Below are 8,781 nucleotides of genomic sequence, written 5' to 3'. Positions count from 1 at the left end.
TGGGTTTGTCATGGCCATGGCAGAAATCTCATTAAGTTTTACATGCAACGAACAGCCGACATGCAAACTGCATTTGAAGCGGGCCATGGGAGGGGGAGGGGAGGGAAGGGGGGAGACTCCCCCCAGAGGGCCAACTCCGGTTGCCAAGTGCGTGGCAAGAAAGAGCGAGAGGATGGCAGAGTGCGAGCGAGAGGGCGCGAGAGAGGCGAGGCTGATTAGCATATTACCATGTAATTAGATAGTTTGTAATTAATTTTAATTGTAACCGGCTTCGCTTCCACACTCGCCAAGATCCCCACCGAAACGAAAACGAAATAGAAACACAGCACAACACAAAAAAATAATGAAAAAAAAACAAAAAAAAACGAAATGGAATAAATACTTTCGACCTTTCCCAAGCCCACAGAAAATTAGCGATGCCATTACATTCATTACCTTACACGTATAAATTTGATCATTCAATTTCGAAAGCACTTAAAACGAAATGCATTTCTGAATGCAAGTGTGTGTTGAAATTTAAATAGGAATATATCTTGTATAAAAATGTAATAAAATGTTTAAAAAATAAAATGCATGGTTGAAAACGATTTCAGTTTAAGTTTAGGCTTCGGTAACATTTATTTAAAACGCAAACAAATAATTAAGATTAGTATATGGACAATTTGGTCAGCAACATTAACCAAACTGTCTGTGATTTTTTTTATGGAAACTCAGACAGTAGGAACAACGTAGTCAAACAAAAAAGGCGAAAATGCGTTTGCCGCAGACACAAATTATCGATCCAAACATTACACAAACACGCACACGTAGAGAATTAAGCAGCACAGCCAAGTAAAACACTTGGGTAAACCCCCAAAAAAAAAAGGTTGAAGTTGAGTGGGTAGTGGGTGGCAAGGGAATTTTTATTGCGGCAACTTCTTCAAGTTGTTCTTGATAAAGCAGTCCATGACCTAACACAATATGTCCGTAAATAAGCCTGTGTAACAAAATAAGGCCATTGCCCCTGAAATGTACACAACATATTGGTTTTTACTAGAATTTAGAGATGGTGTTTTGTTACAGAGGTCGCATGTATTTGCTTAAGTATTTGTTTAAGTAAAATATTATTTAAAAACCACAAAGCTTCGTTGAGCGTTAGAATTGAATTAGCATATGGTGAGCTAAATACTTTGCAATTCAACCCTTCCCACCATTTTCACTTACTATAGTTTTGTTTCTGTTCTCACTTGGCAAATGTTCTCATCCCATATTCTCTCAGCCCTCCCTCTTTATGTTTCTTGTTACGGCGCCGTAAATCAACTGACCGTGTGGCCTAATGGATAAGGCGTCGGACTTCGGATCCGAAGATTGCAGGTTCGAGTCCTGTCACGGTCGAATGTCCTACTTTTTTTTTCATTTATATTTTACTTGAGCTCAGAATATTACAGATTTTATTAATTGGTCAAGTCTATTGCTGCTAAAAAAGAGAGTTAAGTTCGCTGAGGAGCAAGAATCTTAACTAGCGTATTGGGCACGTATAATAATATGCAGCAGTCGTGGCCGAGTGGTTAAGGCGTCTGACTCGAAATCAGATTCCCTCTGGGAGCGTAGGTTCGAATCCTACCGGCTGCGAATGATATCATATATTTTACCTAAAACTATTTATGATGTTTTTATTTTAGCCAGAATTCAAACTAATTTTTGCAATTAAAATACAGTTTCCTGCATAGCAGCACAAGTGAATGTTAGTCGCTTTAAAGTACATTTCTTAATTGTGTTACAGAATTATCGTTATTTTAAGATCTAACTATAGTCATAAGTGAGAAGCTATTAGGTTAACCTTTGGACTTTTAATTTGCAAAAACTGCGGAAGAATGTTGGGATGCGATCGGCAAGGAGCAGTCGTGGCCGAGTGGTTAAGGCGTCTGACTCGAAATCAGATTCCCTCTGGGAGCGTAGGTTCGAATCCTACCGGCTGCGAAGAGTATTATATATTTTATTTATTTTAATTTAAACGATGCGCTATAACATTTTTTAAATATGTATGTTTATTATGTTCTTAGCAGAAGGTGTTAAAATTGTGTGTTCCTTTTTGCTTGACGAATCCTTCCTGTCTAATGAATCTTTTATCACTTAAAATTCTATAAAATTCCGCCTTTTAATCTTATTTCGTATTCAAACAACCACATCTCAAATTTCGGTACCTTACCTTTTTGTCTGGCATTGCGTAGACCTCTCACAGATTCACACCAACACCAACAGACACGCACAAAATTATTTACATTTGCTGCTGACGAGTTCGTTGAACCTTTGGCAACCTTTTTTGGTCTGTTCCTCGGCATTTTATTTTTGTATATGTATACTACATTTTTCGGCTGGCTTTCCTTTACTTTCGTTTCGCCCTTCCGTCTCGGTGCGTATGTATATCGACCACCCAAAAAAGCCTCAAAATGTGTCCTGTCTGGTGTCGTCGGTCCTTGGTCCTTTTGCGGTATTGGCGTTGTTGTTGTTGCCGCAGCTCAGAGCCCGCAGCGGTTTGTGTTTTGCTAGGGAAATACATATGTATGTATGTTTGTACATGCCGTGAGGATCTTTAATGATGTCTTTAATATTATTAATGTAATAGCTTTAATATTATTAATGTAATAACTTTAAGTATGATATAATGATTTAATAAGTATGTAAAAGTAAAGCGAGGTTTATCTCAATGTGACAAACTATTATCAATGATAGTCAGCTTACTATTGGGCGTTACATATGTTGGGAATTGGGGACGACGGTTGCGTAACTGACCGTGTGGCCTAATGGATAAGGCGTCGGACTTCGGATCCGAAGATTGCAGGTTCGAGTCCTGTCACGGTCGTAATGCCAAGTTTTTATTTTTCGTAAGCCCCATTAAATAATTCTATGGGAGCTTTTCCCCCTTTTGTGTAACCTGAGTGAGGTAAGCGGGAATCGCAACCAATTGGCAAACCCAATTGAAAGATTTATTGGACTTTTACATGGGTCGTCCATGGACGACGAATCAACATGTGGCTGCCACTGCGAGGAGCCCAACTTTGTCCGCCGAGTCGAGTCTTGCTGCCAGTGTCTGCACTGAAACAAATCACTAGAAGTTCTGCCAAAAATGTGGCATAATTTAATAATGTAATTTTTGTAAGAGTACATTTTATTTATGTTTGGTTTATAATTAAGTATATGTGGCTATCAATAATATTGGCATCCAAGCCTGCTACTTTCTAGAGCTTTGGCATTTTTCTGTGTATCCGCTGGTGTCGTTGCTGCAATTGTTGCTAGTTGCAATAGCTACGTATTTTTTCTTCTGTTTTTTGTCAGCAAGTAGACTGAGGAGCAAGTTTTTAGCAACGAGAACGACACGCGGAGGAACAAGCTGGTCTACAAAGTGGAGGACGAGGCTGCAATTTATGTGGAGGTCCGGCTGTCCGCAGTCCACAGTCCGCGGTCCAAAAGAGATCCGAGGGCCCACAGTCGGCTTAGCATAATAAACGTCAGAATTAATTGGATTTTAATTGTCTGTTAAGCGCTGAAATTAAGTGCAGCCAAACTAGATTGCTGGCCAGCCAGTGCCAGTGCCGGTGGGCGGTGTTTTGGCGGAAAATGTATTGCCAACTCGTAGCTGACTGCTTTATTCAGCCGACTTCAGCCATGAATGGTAGCCCCCTCCATGCCCCCCGCCTTTTTTTTTGGCCCGATACCGATCTTAACAATGCTCAACCAAGCGACACACAGTACACATATGAAGATTATTTGCATGTCTCCGTTCTGGTGGTCGTTTGTCCAACTCCAGCTCCATCTCAAGTTGAAACCACAGCTCCAACTACAACTCCAGCTACGATCCCAATTCCGATTCCAAAAGCGGGACCTTGATGCCGCCGATTGCCCATCTTTGATTGGCGGGGCTGCCACAAAACAGATCGCAAATTAGTAGAAACTAGAAAAGAATATTACACAAATAGCTGGAGTAAAACTTAAGAGTGCGTAGCTATAGAAATTAACTGGGTCAATTTAGTGCTTATTATTAGTTTATTATCCCATAATCAAATCCCATAATTAAATTAAAATAATTTCATGGGAGATTGCTTAACAATTATCCTTGCTACATCCTTGATCCTTGTTTGTTGCCAGCAACATGTTGCTGACTTCCAGCTTATAGCGTCAAGAAAAAACGTGGAGAATCAACAAAAACAGCAAGACGAGTGGCGACACACGAAAACGTTCAACGAACTTTGGCCGCAGGCTGAAAATGAGTGTACTGGGGGTACACCACTGCGTATACGCAATGCCCGGGATGTCAGGACATCAGCTGTTGGCGCTACAGGACCCAAGGACCCAGGACTCAGGACTCGGCGCATTTTGATTTACGCCCAGTGGCAAAAGAAGCCGAGGCACCAAAGCCGAAGACGAGCGGCAAAAGGTTGAAAGGAGTTCAATGCACTCCGATGACGTTAGGGATAATCCAGCAGGACTCCAGGACTCCAGGACTTGCCTGGCTGTGTGTGCGTTAGTCAGTGTGTATGGACACGCACACGTGCCTGTGCAGAGAGAGAAAAAACGTTACTTTGTTAAAAGCTTAGACTTAGGCTTTCTTTCTCTTTGAAAAAGTCAAGGATAAACTCAAGGATAATTACGTATTTTATTAAATTTATGTTTTTCTTCTGACTTATTGCCATTGATTGATTTTATGTGTTGTCGGCATAAACTTCTTTGTTATTTATTTAAAGAAATTTTATTATTTATCTGCCTAAGTAAATTTTTTTTGCAGTGCAGGATCCCGGATCCTGGGCGCATCCTGCGGAGGGCCATTGGCTTTTTGGGCTTCGCCGGCGCGTCGGCAGTTTCGGCGTCTTCGTAGGGCTTCGGACTTTTCGGCTCGCCGGCTTTTATTTTATGCCATTCCATTTTCGGGTGTCAATGTCCTGCGTCCTGTGCTTGTATCTATGTGTGTGTGTGTGTGTTAGTGTGCGGCATGTGTCCTGCAGCGGAGAGCGAGGAAAAAAAAAACACACACACTAAACGAAAAGAAAAGAAAAAGTCCTCGATTCGCGCTGCGTTCTGCGTTACGCTCGTCACATTTTATTAGCCAGTTTGCAGGCTGCAGGACATTGAACGTCTGTCTCCCTGCGCGAGTCCTTTGTGTCGCAATAAATAACACACACATCAGTGTGTTAGTGTGTGTGTGTGTGTTCGAGTGTTTGTGTGGGCCTTCCCTGCGAATTTTTTGTTTTCTTCGGCTGCATGTTATTTGTGTCCTTTTTGGGTTTAGATGTTGTGGGTGCATTGAACTGCAGGCCGCCTTCTTGACGCTTTTTTTGGGGGCGATTTGTGTTTGAATTTCGCGGAACGTAGTTTCATATACCCTCTTCATTGAATGGTAATTAATTATATATTCTTGCTTGCACATTGTTTTAAAAACTGCAAGGAGAATGGGAAGGTAATGATTTTAATGAGATTTAAAGTGAAATTCACAGAGTTATCATTTTTATTTTAAAAATACATGACTACAACTTAGTAAAAAAAACAAATTAAATTATAGTAATATATAACTAAAATGATCCGAAGCTTTTTGTTTAATGTTTTATTTACTAAAATGCCAAATAATCAATAATTTTCAATTAGCAACATTTTATTCTTATACAATAACAACTTAAATCGAATTAAGTGTAAGTCCAGGGTTGAGACCCATATTTGTTATAGGGTATGTCCAATTCGAGTTCCGATCTGCGGTGACCTGTCAAAGGTTTTTGTGTGCGCGGCAGTTTTTTCGGCCAAACAATGGGTAGCGCGGTATATCCGCACATATATCCCGATGCACCGTTATCCAGGACCTCTTGCGGATTAGGGCCGTGACAATTGCGAGGGCGAGCCAAGTTAAGGGTTAAGGGATCAGGGTCGAAGGCAGCTGGCTTCCTCTAACGGGAACACTTAACCCTAAGCATATTTTCGGCGCTTATTTCCTTTTGTGTGCGCTGCATTTTGTTTTTTTTTTTTCATACACTTCTTACGCTTTTTTGTGTATTTTTTGTGTTTTTTTTTTTTTTGGAGGGCGCTAATGATGATGAAGCGGCCAGGGGCGGGCGGAAAAGGGGGGCAGCGGGTGTGCTGCAACAACTGGCAACTGTCTCCTTGATGCGTCCTTCAGGAGCTCTCTGGCGCATGACTTTTGCCTCCTTCTGCTGCCAACTTCTGTTGCAAGAGTCACAGAAGATACAAAACAAAAAACAAACAACAAAAAGACGAGAAAAAATACTGCGTTATTTTCTCCTTATTTTCGCCTTTTTTTATTATTATTATTTTGTTCGTTTTTATTTTTTGCATGATTTTTTTGTTGTTTTTTTTTTTTGAGGAGTTGCAGGCGACTTTGTCTATGCTGCAGAAGAATGCCTTTGGGGCATTTAGATAAAAAATACATGAAGGAGCCAAAGTCAAGCCAAAGGATACTAAAAAACAGATGGGCATGGGCGGGTACGTGGGGGGGCTTTTCGACCAAGGGAGGCCTGCACATTGCACTTGAGAGCCCAACAACAACAACAACCAAGTAACAAAAATAAAAAATACAAAAAACAAAGAAATAAGAAATAAAAAATAAGAAAAAAGAAAAAACGCGACAACCAAGAGTAACAACAGAAAATTGTGAAAAAATCACAAGACGCACATAAAAATGTGAGTGAAAAAAAGTGAGGGACCAAGAGATGGGCAAAACAAAAACAAAAATAAAAATAAAGAAACGAAAAGTGTAATAGAATTTTCCAAGGGAAAAGAGAGCCCCAAGCTCAGGCATTTCCCTTCGCTGTTGTTGTTCCTGTCATTCGCTTGTTGTATTTTATAATTTATAGAATTATGCAAAAGGTTTTTTGGCAGAATATCTCAGGTTGGCTCGGGAAAATCCAGCCAGGAGTTCAAATTACATTGGATGAACTACATGGGCAAAGGTTTGAGATAATCACGTATAGAGGATCTATATCTATATATAAATTGGCTAATTGATGCTACAAAAATGTAGATAAATATTTAGGAAATAATGTGGAAATTGTTTATTATTGTTTATTATAATTCATTTTGGATTAACATTCATTCAACATCTCAGGCAGAAGAATTAGCAAATACTATGTACATTTCCTTTTAATGCCTTTAATAAATGGCTCATTTGCTTCTGTTTTCCCCCAAAAGTTCCCTCGAATTTAAGGCGAGTTCAGCATAAAGATGCATCCAAATTCCTGCAGCCATCTGAGCCATCCCGTTCCCAGGACAAGAGAAGAGGACTCCTTCAAGGGCCTGACCGAATAATGCCCGACTCTCATATATGAGATGTCTATAAACTCAAACAGAGCCAACAATGTCGTCGCCTGGCTAATCTACAGCAATTTTTACGCTTTTCACAAGCAATCCGCAAAAAAAAAAAAAAAAAAAAAATCCGCAAAAAAGAAGAGGGACGAAAAATAAAGACGAAATTGGGCGGCGTTTGGGGTGATGGTGTGTCTCAAAAGAAAGAAAACTTTGGACTTTGAATGCTCGGGAATTTTCCTTTTCATCAGCTTAAAAGCCTGGTGCAAGGACGAGTCGCGGCACAACAGGAGGCGGGGGGCGTGACAAAGCCGGGGCCAAAAGGAGAGGAATTATAAGGGGGCAAACACGGAGCACGGAGGAGTGGGGCCAGAGACCCAATGATGATGAAAGATACATTTGTAGCGCACAGATACGCGCTACTTGTACTTCTGCTGTGCATCTCAAAGATGCCGACTACCGACTACCGCCTCCGACTTCCATTTTCCACACCCCTCTACTCGCGTTGTGTGTTTATTTTATTTTTTCCGCATTGTCAACGCTTTGGGAGTCTTTGCCTCATAATCCGTTATTAATTGCCCAACGACATGTTACCAGGGCCAACAGCACAACAGCACAAAAGCACAAAAGCAGGGGAATACGGCCAAGTTATCCAAGGGGCTTGGCCACTCGATAGATAACCCCAGTAAACATGGAGAAAAACTCTTCAAATCGCTGCAATATTTTACATTTACATTTCTATATTAATGTGCATAAAAACGGTTTTTATGCCTAATCCGAATTAAAAAGTGAGTTAGTTTCTGATGAAAAGAAAAAAGTGAGTTAGTTTCTATTGCAAAGAAAAAAGTGAGCTAGTTTCTGTTGAAAAGAAAAATGCTTTATGATATACCAATACAAGCTTGGCTTGTTTAAAACTTAAATAGCATTTAAAAGGAAAATATATATTTGCCACACAAACTAGGCTCAATCGAATTGAAATTTGTTAAATCATTTTTCTTCCTGCATTCATATTTGTATCTCTTGTCTGCACAACTTCATTCAGACAGCTCTAGAAAAAGTTTTCCAACTGCATCGACAAGTGTGTGTGTGTGAATGTATCTGTCAGCTTATATATATATGTATATATATATTCTGCTGCCATATCAGTTTCTTCTGCGCCGTTGTTCTCTTTTTTTTCCTCCTTGTTCTGTAATTTATTTACTCAAAACACGCAAAATTATTTTATGCAAATGATTTCTCAACGTTTTCACTTGCCGAGTTGAGTCAGCTAACCATATACGCCATATCCTCCTCCGATCCCGATCCCTTGACTAAAGTCCCCTTCCTTCCCTATAATTCCCATAACCACCCCTCCCCCTCCCCCTCCCCTTCCCTCGCCGGACTTGTCAGTTTTGTAGTCTGCCATTTGGGGGCGTGGCCAGAGGGCAGGCGTTTAATTCTTAGCCCACGGAGCGTGGTCAAAAGGGTAACATCCGACTCCATTGAATGTGCACCACATTG

The 8,781-nt window shown here is 40.5% G+C and overlaps 4 non-coding genes across 4 annotated transcripts; all 4 read left to right on the top strand.

Annotated features, from left to right (window-relative positions):
• Positions 1–1,301: 1,301 nt before the first annotated feature.
• Trnar-ucg lies at positions 1,302–1,374 on the top strand. Its single transcript has one exon. It is a non-coding gene; the product is annotated as a tRNA-Arg (tRNA).
• A 155-nt stretch (positions 1,375–1,529) lies between these two features.
• Trnas-cga lies at positions 1,530–1,611 on the top strand. Its single transcript has one exon. It is a non-coding gene; the product is annotated as a tRNA-Ser (tRNA).
• A 266-nt stretch (positions 1,612–1,877) lies between these two features.
• On the top strand, positions 1,878–1,959 carry Trnas-cga. Its single transcript has one exon. It is a non-coding gene; the product is annotated as a tRNA-Ser (tRNA).
• An 810-nt stretch (positions 1,960–2,769) lies between these two features.
• Trnar-ucg lies at positions 2,770–2,842 on the top strand. Its single transcript has one exon. It is a non-coding gene; the product is annotated as a tRNA-Arg (tRNA).
• The last annotated feature ends 5,939 nt before the right edge of the window (positions 2,843–8,781 follow it).

Source organism: Drosophila teissieri, chromosome X, assembly GCF_016746235.2.
Source record: "Drosophila teissieri strain GT53w chromosome X, Prin_Dtei_1.1, whole genome shotgun sequence".
In the NCBI taxonomy this organism is placed as follows: domain Eukaryota; kingdom Metazoa; phylum Arthropoda; class Insecta; order Diptera; family Drosophilidae; genus Drosophila; species Drosophila teissieri.
Note: the sequence above shows the minus strand (reverse complement) of the source record. Positions and strands in the feature narration are given on the sequence as shown.